The following is a 13,124-nucleotide window of genomic DNA, read 5'->3' on the forward strand; positions in this document are numbered from 1 at the left end:
AAAATAGAATCTTGGCTGAGGAACAAGAATAAAAATAGAGACTTGGTCTCTCTTAGTGGCCTTTAGACACCAACTTGGAAAGACTAAGTGGTTACTGAGGCTTCCTGTCTATTGGAGGAAAACTGGATTTGGGGAAAAAAAAAAAAAAAGAATGTGTTTTGGTTAGTCTCTCCAAGTATTGATAAGGCTGAAAAAGGCATGGGAAAGTAGTCTGCATTTACTGGGAAGGGAACTTTTTAGCAATTTTTAGTGGTCAAACTAACAGACAGATACTTAGGTGCTCCAAATGAATGGTATTACTATTTTTGTTTGAGGAGTTACATTTCTTCCACATTCATGAAGTCAAAAATAAATAGTTAAAGTTAGGGGTAAAAATACAGACAGAGAAAAGAAACATCTCTACATAAGTTGAACTATGCAGTTGCATGTCCCTGGTTCGGTCCTGTGGAATCCAGGCAGTGTAGATGAAGGTGCCTCTTGGAAAGGATTTGAGAGTTATAGCCTTTTCACTTCAAGAACTGATTAAAGAGTGTATTCACCTTATGTAAGGAGAGCATATAAGTTTTCTTAATGCCTTTACCAGGTATGTTTTGAATCTCTGAAAGGTCTTTGTTGAAGCCATGTTTAGGCAGTAGGTTTGGTGGTGAAATGGAAGGAATATGAGGTGACGTTGGGCATCCCAGTAGAGATCTGCAAGCTGACCAGGAGGCAGCCTCAACAGGTAACATTTCCTTGGTGAAGTCAACCATGCTTCACCCTGGTGGCCCTGAAACCCTGAGCTGATCAGACCTAGGAGATTGATAGGTAAACCGGAAGGCCAACCTGGTAATTTGTAGTAGGTGGATTCTAGTGACTAGAATACCTGAGAATTCTGTCCTGGGCATTTTTCTGCCTCTCTGGAAGAACCCAGGAAATGGAATTAGTCATCAGACATTTTAAGATTTGGATAAAATTAGGTAGATGTCTTGAGTAGTTTACCTAGGCTAATATCACCCACAAAAGAGACTCCACCACCCCACCTCCCCAGTTGTTTGCATTCTCCAGATTCTGTGTCTCCTTTCCTTGGAAAATTCTAGACACACTGTATCTATCCTGCTTCTCTGATTACTTTCACAGCCCCTGTCCCCTTACTGTGTTCCCACTTAGGAACTGATATGCCTTTTTCTATAGATTGGTTAATACTACTGCCTATGCCACAATCCAGTGTGATTCTGGATTCATTGTGGGAAATGTTACGTCCAGTTGAGTTAACTTTACATATATATGAGCTAAGTTTTTTTAATTTTTGCTTTTATTAGTTAAAACTGCAGAATTATGAGGGTGTTGCTTGTAGTTGGCATTCCCAGACATGCTGTGACTTTTAGTGCTAAAATGTCATAATGGTATAATATTGAGGAGTCCTAACACTCCATCTTCATACAAGATCAGTATGTCTTGCAAACAACAGTTTGCTCCAGGCTGATTTCTATCTGTGCAGACATATTTTACATTCTAGAGGTCCATGGATGCATAATTTGCAGTCATTTTATAGTGAAAGGAGCTGCGAGCATAGTTTACAGTTCTGCTTTTCACTAGTGTGACCTTGTACAAATCACCTAATTTATTTTGACCTCAGTTAACTCGTCTGTAAAGAAACTGTTAGAACAGGTATTTTTACATCTTCGATAGCCTCCACTTCAACAGAATAAGTATCCTGGGCATATTTCTAATTGGACGTGAAAAGCAATGTGTCCAGTCTTAGGCCTCACATGGTCTGAGGAATAAAATGGTATGTTAGCTTTCAATAAAGTTATGCCAAATAACAGTCCCCAGAACAGTTGGTGAGGGGCTAGAGGTGAGTTGGGAACATTAAGTAAAATGTTTTTTAAGCATTGGTCTAGTAGTGTGTGGGGTAACCTGCTTTTGTTGCATTTCCATGGGAGCAGCAGTCTTCTCATTACTTCTTTAGTGTCTCCATAGTGGCTGGGCATGGAAGTTGGCCTCCTTTGAAGTATAATCCAATCCTGGTAGCTATAAGCAGGCAAAGCAAAAGAAACATTGTAACAAGAGATTGTAGAAAAAGTTCAAGTGAAATTTATGACTGTGATGACATAAATGGTCTTAAAAGGTAGAATAAGAATTGGCAAGGCAATAATTCATTCTGTGCAAGAGTAATGAATAAGGGAGGGGTACAGCTATAAATAGACTGTAAATCCAGCCACAGATGAAAGGAAGCAATGACTTTTTAAATTGTAGAGGAGTTTGGTTACTTTTAAATTTTCAGATGAACTCATATATAGTTAACAGCGGTAACTACTGTGTACATTTTGAACATGAAGGCCAACAAAAACCTACAGTAAACATCATACTTCCAAGTGAGATATCTGAAGCATTTCCTTTTAAATTCAGGCAGAAGACAATGGTCTCTACTATCACCACTTCTATTCAACATTATTTTGGAGTCCTAGGCACTTTAATAAGATTAAAACCACAAAAGGTATAAAGGGAGAAACAAAATTGTCAAGAATATCCACAGGCAAGTTATTAGGATTAATATGAAATCTTTAAAAGTTGCCGATTACAAGATAAATAGCAATAAAATATAGGATACTTAGAAATAAATCTAACATAATGCAAGTAAGTTCTTTATGAGGAAAATTGTAAAAACTTTCTTGAAGGACATAAAAGATGGAGAGAGATTTTATAGATGAAAAGACTCAATATTGTAAATATTTTGGTCTTCCCCAAATTAATAAAATTTCAGGCAGAATGCTTACAGAATCTTTTGTCTTTTGCAGGGGTGGTGGTAAAACATGATGAGCTCCTTCTAAAATTAATTTGGCAAAGATAGGGGTTCAAAATAGCCAAGATTATTTTTAAGAACAATAGGCAGGATCACTTGTCCTACCAAATATAGATATTGCATTATTCATCAGTAATAATTAAGGTAGTGAGTATTGGTGCAAGGAGAGACCAATAGAAGAGTGGGATAGGAGAGCATAGAAACTGACCTACATGAATAATGGAATTTGGAAGGTGACAGAAATAGCATTTCAGTGGGGCTATTATGAAAGACAGTTGGCCCTTTACATGGAAAAAGATACCATTTGAATCTTGCTTTATTCCAAACACCAAAAATAAACTCCAGATGGATTAATGGCAACCTAAATATGAAAAACAAACCTGAATGAAATGTACAGTGTGCCGGGCATATGGTTAGTAATTACGTAATATCTTTGTAAGGTGACAGATGACAACTCGACTTCACGTTGATTGTTTTGAAATGTATAGAAATATTGAACCACTGTATTGTGCACCAGGAACTAACATGGTGTTGTAGGTCAATTATACTTCAAAAACAAACAGACAAACAAACTCATAGAAAAAGAGGTCAAAAAAAAAAAAGGTCAGATTTGTGGTTAACGGGGTGGGGGGTGGCAGAGGGGGAATTGGATGGCAGTTAGTCAAAAGATGCAGACTTCTAGTTATAAGATAAATAAATACTAAAGATGTAATTTGTAATATGATAAATAGAATTAACACTGCTATATGTTATATATGAAAGTTGTTAAGAAAGTCAATCCTAAGAGTTCTCATCACAAGGAAAAACAATTTTTTCCAATTTCATTTTGTATCTATATGAGATGACGAGTGCTCACTAAACTTACTGTGGTCCTCATTTCACAATGTATGTAGGTCAAATCATTGTGCTTTACACCTTAAACCTGTACAGTGCTGTGTGTCAATTATGTGTCAATAAAACTGGAAGAAAAAAACAGAAGAAAATATGGAAGACTATGCTAATGATATTGGAGTAGGATGGATTTAAACGCAAAACATACAAGTCAGTAGTAAAAGGCAAGCGTATCAGTTTCCTGTTGCTGCTGTAACAAGTTACCACAAATTTAGTGCTGAAAACAACAGAAATGATCTTGCAGTTCTGGAGGTCAGAAGTCTAAAATAGGTCTTACTGGGGTAAAATTACGGGGTCGGCAAGACTGCATACCTTCTGGGAGGCACTAGGGGCGAATCTGATTCTTTAACTTTTCCAGCTTGTACAGGTGCCCAGCATTCCTTGGCTTATGGCCCTCTTCCATCTTCAGAGTTTATCACTTCAATTTCTGTTCTCTATCCTCTGTCTCTGACCCTCTTATAGGGACCTATGTGATTATATTAGGTCTATCTGGATAATCCAGACGAATACCCCCATCTCTAGATTCTTAACTCTTAATCACATTTGCAAAGTCCCTTCCACTATATCAGCTAACGTATTCATAGGTTCCAGGATTAGGATGTAGACCTCTTTTTGGATGGTGGTGGGGGAACATTAATTATTGAGCCTACCACAGCAAGCCACAGACTAGAGAATATATTTTCAGCCCTTATAAGCTACAGAGGTTTAACGTATAGAATATAAAAAGAACTCTTTCAAATCAATTGAAAAAAAAAAAAAGAAAAACCTATTTTAAAAATCAGCAGAGACTATGAATAGCCAGTTCATAAATGTGAGAAAATGGCTAAGAACATACAAAGGATGTTAAACCTCACTAGTGATCCAGTAAATGCAAATTATCAATAAAATAGTAATTAGGTAGCATTACCTGACTTTAGATACAAACATTGGAAGATCTGACAACACCAAAGTTTAGTTTAGTGGCACAGAAGTGGGATTATTCGTACAAAGCTAGTGGAAGGAGTATCAGTTGCTATGAGGGAAAAATAAGGCTGTTTGTTGCAGCATTGATGGATGAGACAAACTATAGTACAGCACAGTCATAAAAGGAAATATAATATATTAAGTGAGATTCATGTGTTACTAAGGATGTTACAGTAAGATATATTTCTGTGAAATTTAAAAACAAAGGATGTATAAAGATTCACAACTTCAGCATAGTGGTTACTTCTAGGGAGGGGGGAAAATTAAAATTCATCTGTACATGTTATGTTTTTACTTGTTTATACAATTTGATATAAATATAGTAAAATTCAAATGTATTACTTCTGGGTGCTGGATACATGATCGTCTAGATATTATTTATTCTTTTTGAAATGTATTATAACTTTTTTTTTTTTTAAGGAAGAAGACCAGTTAGAAAGGTAGGCCTGTGATGAAACTGATTTTCTAAGCCAAGTGAAAGAGGTTTTTATGAGGGGCCTTATAGTTCACTGGAGAAGACTTTGGTTTGAGAGTCTGACAGACCATTGCTTGTTAGCTGAGTGACCCTGGGCATGTTTCTGACCACTCTATGCCTCAACTTTCTCATCGAATAAAATGAGGATTACATGAGCTAGTGCATGTGAAGCCTTTAGCACATGAAAACACTCAATAATTTTATAATAGCTCATAGACAAGAATTCATATTTGTTGTGCAACATCAAGATTTGATAAGACTGAAAGTATTTATGTGATTTTGTTTTAAATGTGCCAAACTTAGAAGATTCTGGATTAGAGTCTCATTAGAGATTTATGAGCCTTCTATTAAATTTTCATCACTGCAGATACGTTTTTGCCAGCACACTGTTTGGTATTTCTCTGGATTGGAATGGTATTTGAGGTGCACATTATGGTTACTCTCCTTGAATTCAGTTTAGTTGTTCTTAGTTTTTTAGCAAAGATTAGGGTGAAGTGATATTGTTGGGCTGTACAGATATGGCTGTTCTTAGTGGCTGTTTGCTAGATATTTTTAAAATAAAATAACATGTTATATTTAGAGTCTAACCAACTAACATAATCCTAAGGTAATATCAACACCTTTTCCATACAAGCAGTGATTTGAAACTCAAAGAACTATACACTGCTAATATACAGTTCTGTATGGTTTTTTGTGGGGTTTTTTGTATGTAAATAAATGAGCATGTTTATTGCCCAAAGGGAAAGACTTGGCAACTGGAAATACCTGGAAGAGTGAAGATCTGGTTAAGGCAGATAAGGATGTAAAGTGCTGAAAAGCAGTAGAGATGATAGCTAACTTTGTTACTCTGACAGATGAGGCTGCAAAGCCCTTTGGAGATCAGAACGTGAAGGGCTTTGTATACCATGAAAGGAAGTTTTGGACACTTCCTGTTAGAGGTCAGAGCTCAAGAGCTTCCTTCCATCTCAGCGTTTGAACTTGTTTTAAGTATCCCAGGCACTTGGCAAATTACCTGGCGTGCAAGAAAAATTCAGAAATGTTTGCTAAATTGAATAATTTCTTCTTTCTTCTAAGCAATGAGAAGTGAGGCAAAATTTTATCAGATGCTTTGTTTTTAGTATTAATAGTCAATAAACTGTCCAAGTAATTTTCACCTCTGTTCTCACTTCCAGAATGGCCTCTTTTTCTCCAATAAATGTGGTCTTTGAACGGGATGTTCCCTTTCATTATGTTTTTGTCAGAGGTCTCTCTCCCACCCCCTGCCAACTCCCCCCTTTTAGTCTAACACAGACGCTAACTAGAGATATTCTGTGTGATTACACAAACCATGCTTCTAGGACCCCAACATATTTCCATTTCAAAAATCTTTTGACTATGTGCTTTCAAGTTATAGTTTATGTACTCCCTGGAGTGAAAGACTGAAGTCTTGGTCTCATGTTGACACTGAGCTGACCAATATAGTTCAGTATTTGCTTTGTCTTTAAAATTAGGAAAAGACCATTTGACAGACTTCATTCCACCTCAAAGACTTGCTATGTGGATAAAAAAAATAATGAAAAGTATAAAGTACTTATTTTCTCTTTACCATCTTGCAAACTCATGGCAATTGATGATTAGGGAAACTAATTCACCCCCATCGTTAAATACTATTCAAGCTCATATTCAAGTCTGTATAGTTTTAAGAAATGTCCAAAATTAGTAGTTAGATTTAAACATTTTATCCAATATATATTGAAGATGTGTTGATATAAATGTAATCCTTCTAGCAGAGTACCTGTACCCAGGTCTCAGAGCCTCAAATTTAGATGGTGGACACACTTGCTAAGTTGATGGGATATAGGTAAGAATGGGGTCACAGATATTACCCAGATGAGCAATATGAAGTCAACTGCTTCCGATAATGTCCCACATGCCAATCAAAACTATTCTGCATGTTAAAATTACTTAGAACATTTTAGAACTATAGTGGAGGGGTTAAGAAGACAGCCTCTGAGTCCATTCTGTCTAGTTTCAAATGCCAGCTCTTTTTTTTTATATATATAAATTTATTTATTTATTTATTTTGGGCTGTGTTGGGTCTTCGTTTCTGTGCGAGGGCTTTCTCTAGTTGTGGCAAGCGGGGGCCACTCTTCATCGCGGTGCGCAGGCCTCTCACTCTCGCGGCCTCTCTTGTTGTGGAGCACAGGCTCCAGATGCGCAGGCTCAGTAGTTGTGGCTCACGGGCCCAGTTGCCCCGCGGCATGTGGGATCCTCCCAGACCAGGGCTCGAACCCGTGTCCCCGGCAAGAGCAGGCAGATTCTCAACCACTGCGCCACCAGGGAAGCCCAATGCCAGCTCTTTTATTTACTGTATGTGACCTGTGCCTTCATTCTTCATCTGTAAAGTGGGGATAATAATGGTACCCATGTCAAAGGAAAGTTGCATGGGTTAAAGGAGTGAATACAGTTCTACAATTCCTAACATGAATGTATTTGGGGATTTGGAATTTTTCATATTTTAAACAGTAATATGGTTCATAGATAGCATATAAGACAATAACCCCAGAAAGGTTCTGGGCAACACCCCATAATTAAACACATTTCTGTTGCTGTAGCAAAATATAATCATGGCTACACAAGTTGGATAAATATTATAAATAGTTTTCTACTTATTCAGATCAGATTTTGTTGCCAAATGAATTAGGTTAAAAAAAATTGGGATATATGTATATGTATATATACACATATGTATATATACATATATATATCCATCCATTCACAATCCCTTCTATATAGTTTGTGTGTGTGTATGTATATATGATGCCCAGCACATATTAAGTGTCATGTATGTTAGTTCTTACTATTACTGTCATTTAAAATATTATTTTAGTTGATGGAGTGATAAGTTTTCTTTTCATTTATACAGTTTAAGTATTCTTTTCCTTTCTTAACCACAGCCTCCTTTTAGAGGCTGTATCCTCTTTGCATGGCTTAGACTTCACCCGGCAGGAATGTCCTGTTCCTGCCGACACCTAAGAAGAGCCTGTGGCCCCAAATGGTTGGCTGTCTTCTAAGTTAGCATGGACTGAGGCCAAGAGATTTGTAGAGCTCAAATTGTAATTAAATTCTGGTGGTTTCTCTTGTCCTTGGAAAGTTCAGATTACTCTGTCATCTTCAGTTTTAAAGACTGTTAATAGTGTATATATACTCTTCCTACTTTCATATTTGGAAAACGTATCAGAAAAATAAGATTTTAACATAGTTCTTCAGTGCTCTTTATTTCTGAATGATTGCCTTCCTAATCTTCCTAACCTTTAGGTACATTTATAAATCGAGTACATTTATGAATTTAAGTACAGTTGACCATTGAACAACACAGGGGTTTAGGGGTGCTAACCTCCCCATCTCCACCCCTTATAGGCAGTGGAAAATCTACGTACTGCTATTTCTGCCTCAAGACAAAGGAATTGATAAATGTCTCACCCAAGGGCAGGAAGGTGAAACAATTTGGATAGAATCAGGACTCGAACCCAGTTCTTTTGATTCCATATATTGTGATCTCTAATGAACACAAACTTTCCCCAACACTTAGTTAATTTAAAGAACTGTAAAATGAAAATACAGATACTAAATTTATTGGAAAAAAATCCACGTTCAGGTGGATCTTCACAGTTCAAACCCATGTTGTTCAAGGATCAACTGTGTATTTATAAATTAAGACCATTTAAGTAAAAATAATTTAAATAGAGAAAAGTCAAGTTAAATATATATCTCAAACCTCTAAAGAGGGAATGACTTTAAGCTTAGAAACAATAGATGTTCGCAAATGAAAAGTTTGATAGATGGGACCACATGATGATACCTCGTTGTTGTTAATGGAAAGGAGGGAGGTTTGTCCATCCCTGTTAGTCATATTTCCTCCTTGGTTAATGCTGTTGGTTTGTGTTCTTTGCCCATTTATGTACTGGGTCTCTTAGAGGATCCTTACTGATTTATGTAAACTTGTAAAAATATCTGCAGTCATTTTCTGCAATTTTTTTCTCAATCTTCCTGCATGATCATTTTTTAAAACAATTTTTGAGATCCCCTCCATCAGATTTTGCACTGTTATCGTAAGATAAATTTCTAGGTACAGAATTGCTAGATTGTCTTTGAAATGGGGAGTGAATTTGGTGCAATTTGAGTGATAATGGTAGTCTTTTAAAAAATGCCTTTGAAAAAAATAAAAAACACCTTTGTGGTCATTCCACAAAAGGAAGGTGAAAAGTGTACACAGGACCTATTTTCTTAGAATATCACTTAGCATTTAAGTTATATCCTCACATAAGATTTTAATTTTTCCCTGTGGAATATAAAACAGTTACCTCACGTCAGCGTCAAATGCCTGTAATGTACGTGCCACTCTTACCACAGCAAACTTTCTGAGGAGTGTGTTGCTGGTGGTTGATCATGCCCAGTCCAGGCTCCTTGCCTGTCTGCCCTTCCTTACTAATTCGTAACTCAACAAGTAGAGGTAAGCTGAAATGGTTCTTCATTAGCTTAAGGGTGAGAATGTTGGGAAAAGTCCAGCAATAAAGTCAGGGGCTTATCTGTGGATTTTGACTGTCCACTAATTTTCAGTCACCAGTTTTAGTGGGTAATTTAGAGCCTGCTATTGGCTGCATTTCTAAACTACTGCTGTTCTGGACCCTCCTATAAGGACATTTCTTCTATAAATGTTGGGATGCTTCCAATTTTTATTTTGCGGATAGCAGAAGAGAAGCCTGGTCTTGTCTGCAGTCACTCAGGAACTCAGTGACTTGAGATGAATTTCCATTCCTGACCCAGTTTTATGTTGTTTACTGAAGGAAAATCAGTGCTCCCGGGCAGTTTTTTTATGCTTAGCTTACTGTCTCACTGCACACAGTGACGCTTACCTTCCTTTCCAGCATCCTCTAACCCCTCAATCTGCACTATCTGATACCATAGCACTAGCCACGTGTAGTTTTTTTAATTAAAATTAAATAAAACAAATTCACTTTGGTCACACGAGCCACATTTCAAATGCTCAATGGCCACGTGTGGCTAGCAGCTACCATACTGAATATACGGATATACAATATTGCTATCGCTGCGGAAAGTTCCGTTGGACAGTGCTTCTCACCTTCCGTGATCCACAGGCAACCTTTGCCACATAACATAAAGAGAAAATTACAACACGTTTTACCTATTTTAGAAACCTGGAAATTTCTCGGTATCCTTTCTCTATCTTTCCTTGTATTTCAGAGGGAGCATATTTCATCCTTTTCAAAGCGATCCTTTTCCTCATGGACTGATTCCAGTCAGGGGTTCTGCAATGATGGGACAGTGGATTGGACCTCCACCCTCTTCCCTTGAACCACCCCTCTTGTCTTGCGTCATTCAGATTCTTCCCGTTACGCTGCCACCTTCCACCGTGCCTGCCACGTGGACCGGCCGCCGATTTCCCTCCTCTTTACCAAACTTCTCTAAAAAATAGCCTGTATGCCCTGTCTACAATCTCTTCCCGCTTATTCCTCAGCCCTTTCAGCCTAGATTCTGCCCCTCATCTCCTGCTTGTGGCTCAGTGAGCTGTCTCATTGGTTACCAGCTGCCCCCTGGTCGCCAAACCCAAGCAGCCTCGTCGCAGTCACCCTCTTCCTTGACATCGCAAAAGTATTTGATACTGTGGCCAACTCTTCCTTATAATTTTCTTTCTCCTTTACTTCTGTGATATGTCCTCTTTTGTCTCCTCTCTCCTAGTTCAGTCACCTCCACAGGCCTGCCTTTCATCACCACCCCCTTCGTTTGTCAGCGCAGTTCTGTCCTCCTGTCATTTCCGTTCTCTTACCCATAACTGGCTCCAGTTATTACCCAGATTCTGAGAGTTCCCAGATTATCATCCCTACATTCGATCTTCTCTCTGAACTCCAGATTAGAAGGTCCAGTGTTCATTGGACATTTCTGTTAGGATTATCCTGCCTCTATCTCAACCTTCAAACCTCCAGTTCTCAATGTAAGTTCTTAGCTGTGGGGCATATTTCCTCTCCAGATTTTCTTACAATTAGTGTTGACTCTTGAACAACATGGGGGTTAGGGGTGCCGACCCTCCGCACAGTTGAAAATCAGCGTGTGCCTTTACTGGTGGCCCTCCATTTCCGTGGTTCCACATCCAAGGATTCAACCAACCTCAGACTGTGTAGTACGTATTTATTGAAAAAAATCCCTGTACAGTTGGATCTGTGCAGTTCAAACCCTTGTTGTTCACGGGTCGCCTGTGTACCACCGTGCCCCCAGCCCCACTCTCGCACATATTTTTTCTCACTTTCTCATTCCATCTGTTTGTCTCACTTGGTCTCTCTCATCACTGCGATAGGTTTTCTGGCCATCCCTCATTCGCCAATCCTAACCTTCCAGCGCCCCCCGCCCACCACCACTTCCTGTTTTAGGTCTGACTGTTCTTCTTTGGCCTGGAGGATTCTTCCCCTGTACTGATACTTGCATTCTTTCTTCACTCATGTTGTTGCCAGATAAGTTTTCTGAAGTCCATTTAAAGAAAAATATGTGCAAACACATTTACATGCAAACATAGGCATAATAATTACCAATTTAAATTTTTGAATAAATATTTCCATGGTTCAAAAATCCAAAAGGAACCAAAAGGCATGCAGTGAAAAACTTCGCTCCCACTTGGGCCTTTTATCTTCTCAGATCCTAGTTTCCTGACAGACACATTCGCCATGGAGTAGTTTTATATTGATTTTTTAAGGAAAATTTTAATGTGTATAAAGCACATGTTATATATGTGTGTGTGTACATAAATTTCCCTTCTCTACACAAATGGCAGCATAAGAAATAGGCTCTTCTGCACTACTCTTTGTCTTTGCCACTAAAGAACATATCTTAGAGATCTTTCATAACAATCTCATTCTTTCGTACAGTTGTATAGAATTCCTCCACAATTTACTTAACCCGTGCCCACCTGATGGACATTTAAGTCATTCTCCATCCTTTGCTATTCCAAACGCTGCTGCCAGGAATAACACTTTGATAAGTCATTTTGCTCTTATGCAAGTGTATCTGCAGGTCACTTGTGAGAGCTGGTCGTTGGACTGTTTATTTACTGTTCTCTGAACATCCACAGTCCCTGTCCCCAGTGCTCTGCTTCTCAGGTACCAACTTACACATAGTTCAGCCCCTTCCTACTCCTCTTCCCAAAAGCCTTCAAGGACTCCCTGTTGGCAATACATCTGTCTGTCCTGTCAGTGTAAAGGAGAAGCAGGCAACTCAATACACAGTAGCAAACAGTGGGAGCGCTCGGCACTGTTTCTTGTTGGACTCTGTGTTCTAGCTACATAGGTCTACCTGCTGTTTCCCTAACATGGCCCGTGCTTTTCTGTCTCCCTTCTTTGCACAGAGTGCCTTCCCTTTATTCTCCGTAGGCCTCTCCAGATCCATGGCATCTTTTGAGACTGAGCTCCTACACCACCGTGTCTGTGAAGCTTCCTTGATTCCTGCATTCTTCTGCCAAAAAGAGTCTGGGCTTCCACTGGGTACTTTCATAGGGCATATCCTTCTCTGCCCTGGATTACATTCCAATATCTGTGCAATTCTTCTAGTTTAGCTTCTAGTTAGTAATGCCCCAAACATAAGGATGTTGACTTGTTTTGATTTCTCATCCCCCAGAAGTTGCCTAAGTTGTCTTGTATATACCAATGAATGAGAAAGAGCAAAGTTGATTCTATTCTTGTCTGACGTGAGGGTTGGGGGAATACTTAAGAGCCTAGAGCCAAGAAGTCTTGTGTTCTCAGTGACTGCTCCTGTGACCTCCTGGGAAATGAGAGTTCTGTTCCATTCTATGTTTATTCTATGGCCAGCTAAAAGCATTGGCAGGACCAAAAATGTGGTCTGTATTACAGCACAACCAGACCTTAATATGTGATTGGAACCAGGTCTCCATTTTTATTATGACAGGGAGACTCCTTTTTTAAAGCTCCAATTTTAATTTACAAAAATATTGAATAAAAATTATTTATG

The 13,124-nt window shown here is 38.5% G+C and overlaps 1 protein-coding gene across 1 annotated transcript in view; it reads left to right on the forward strand.

The window, feature by feature from the left end:
• Positions 1-13,124, forward strand: part of CRYBG3 (crystallin beta-gamma domain containing 3) — a 115,270-nt gene that overhangs the window by 84,872 nt on the left and 17,274 nt on the right. The window lies entirely within an intron of this gene.

The sequence above is a fragment of the Lipotes vexillifer genome, unplaced genomic scaffold (genome assembly GCF_000442215.2).
Source record: "Lipotes vexillifer unplaced genomic scaffold, Lipotes_vexillifer_v1.1 scaffold448, whole genome shotgun sequence".
NCBI lineage: Eukaryota > Metazoa > Chordata > Mammalia > Artiodactyla > Lipotidae > Lipotes > Lipotes vexillifer.